This window comes from Pteropus vampyrus, unplaced genomic scaffold, assembly GCF_000151845.1.
Source record: "Pteropus vampyrus isolate Shadow unplaced genomic scaffold, Pvam_2.0 Scaffold71, whole genome shotgun sequence".
Classification (NCBI taxonomy): domain Eukaryota; kingdom Metazoa; phylum Chordata; class Mammalia; order Chiroptera; family Pteropodidae; genus Pteropus; species Pteropus vampyrus.
This window is the reverse complement of record NW_011888852.1, coordinates 5,984,144-5,986,632: the sequence shown is the minus strand read 5'-3', so window position 1 is coordinate 5,986,632 and position 2,489 is coordinate 5,984,144. Positions and strand designations below refer to the sequence as shown.

The 2,489-nt window shown below is 31.3% G+C and overlaps 1 protein-coding gene and 1 pseudogene across 4 annotated transcripts in view; one reads left to right on the top strand and one right to left on the bottom strand.

Moving 5' to 3' along the window:
* TRPC4 (transient receptor potential cation channel subfamily C member 4) overlaps nucleotides 1-2,489 on the top strand; it is a 223,809-nt gene that overhangs the window by 132,505 nt on the left and 88,815 nt on the right. The gene's annotated exons all lie outside the window — the stretch shown is intronic.
* On the bottom strand, nucleotides 1,677-1,795 carry LOC111741017 (annotated as a pseudogene).

Sequence of the window (2,489 nt, the reverse complement as noted above, 5' to 3'; positions counted from 1 at the left end):
GGCCTCATAACAGGAAATTGTGAGCCATCCATTTTTTCTAATATTTTGTGATAGTTTGTGAAGACTATGTGTTGATTCTTCTTTAAATATTAGATATAATTCAACTGTGAAGGGATCTGGTTCAGGACTTTTGTTGAGAGATTTTTGATTACTGATTTGATTTCATAAGTAGTAATTGATCTATTCAGAAAAGCTGTTTCTTCTTGATTCAGTATTGGGAGATTGTATGTTTCCAGAAATTTATCCATTTCTTTCAGATTATCTAATTTGTTGCCATATTAGTATGTTCACAGTATTTTATATAATCCTTTTTATTTCTGTGGTGTCACTTGTCACTTCTCTTTTGCTTCTAATTTTATTTATATGTGTCCTCTCTGTTTTTGGATGAGTCTCGTTAAATGTTTATTAATTATCTTTTAAAAGAATCAGCTCTTAATTTCATTGGTCTTTTGTATTGTTTTTTTAAGACTCTTCTTTATTTTTCTTCTGATCTTTATTATTTCTTTCTTTCTACTCACTTTGGGTTTTAATTGTAAGGTAATTGTAAGGTATAAAGTTAGATTGTTTATTTGAGATTTTTTGTTTGTTTGTTTCTTGAGGTAGGCCTATATTGCAATGAATTTCCCTCTGAGGACTGCTTTTGCTATGTCCCATCAATTTCAGGTCATTGTGTTTTCATTTTCATTTTTCTGAAGGTATCTTTCAATTTCTTTGTTGATCTTGGTAACTCATTAATTGTTTAGAAGCATGTTATTTAGCCTCCTTGTGTTCGTATGTTTTTCAGTTTTCTTGTAATTGATTTATAGTTTTATACTATTATGGTCAGAGAAGATGATTGATATGATTTAATATTCTTAAATTTATGAAGACTTATTTTGTGGCTAACATGTGGTCTCTCCTGTAAAATGTTTTGTGTGTACTTGAGAAGAATATATATCCTGTTGTTTTGGAGTGAAATGCTTTAAAGATATTCATTATATCCATCTCGCTTAATGAATTATTTAAGGCCATTGTTTCCTTGTTGATATTTCCTTTGGAAGATCTACCCATTGATGTCAATGAAGTGTTACACTCCCTACTATGACTGTATTACTATTGATCTCTCTATGTCACTTAATATTTGCTTTATATACTTAGGTGCTCTTATTTTGGGTACATAAATCTTTAAAGGGTTATATCTTCTTGTTAAATTAATCTCTCTATCATTATAAAATGTCCTTTTTTGTCTCTCATTATAGCCTTTGTTTTAAAGTCTGTTTTGTCTGATACAAGTATTGCTACCGAGGATTTTTATTTGTTTGTTTCCATTTGCTTGTAATATCTTTCTATCTCTTTACTTTCAGTCTCTTTGTGTCTTTTGATCCAAAGCAGGCCTACTATATACAGCATATGTATGGATTCTGTTTTTTCTTAGCCATTTAGCTCTCCTGTGTGTTTTAATTGAAGCATTTAATTCATTTATATTTAAAGTCATTATTGATAGGTATGTAGTTTTTGGCATTTTACTGTTTATTATTTTCTTTTTTTATTTATCTATCTATCTATCTATCTATCTATCTATCTATCTATCTATCTATTTATTTATTTATTTTAGGCAAGGCAACCCTTGGTTTACCTCACAGATTGCAAGGACCTTGTCAACTTACAATCCCTTTTTCTTTTTTTTAAATTTTTTACGCCTATAGCACCTGGTCTTCCTAGGTGGTCTCCCATCCAAGTACTAACCAGGCCTGACCTTGCTTAGGTTCCAAGATCAGACGGGATCAGACTTGTTCATGGTGGCATGGCCATAGACATTTTTCTTCTTAAAGAAGTCTCTTTATCATTTCTTCAAATACTAGTTTGGTGGTGATGAATGCTTTTTGTTTTTTCTTGTCTGAGAAATTTCTAATCTCTCCTTCACCTATTGGTTAGAATAGTTATGGTTAGAGCACCTTGCTTTACATCTTTTTGAATATTTTGTGCCAATCCCTTCTGGCCTGCAAACTTTCTGTTAAGAAATCAGCTGAGTCTTATAGGAGCTCCTTTGTAGATAAGTAGCTGCCTTTCTCTTGCTGATTTTTAGATTTTCTTTTTTATGTCTTGGCCACTGTGAATAATGCTACAGTGAACATCGGGATGCATATATCTTTATGGATAATTATTTTCAAATTTTTTGAGTAGATACCCAGGAGAGGGGTTGCTGGGTTATATGGTAATTTTATTCTAAACAACTGAAGTGTCTTTCAATAGATGATTTGATAAAGAAGATGTGGTACATATATATAATAAAATATTACTCAGCCATGAGAAGAGAAGAAATATTGCCATTTATGACAACATAGATTGATCTCGAGATTAACATGGTAAGCAAAATGAGTTAGACAGAGAAAGTTGAAAACCATATGATTTCACTCATATGTGGAATATAAAACTGAAAGCAACAAGGGAACCAAGCTAACAAAAAACTCATAGACATAGACAACAGTTTATTGGCTACCAGAGGAAAG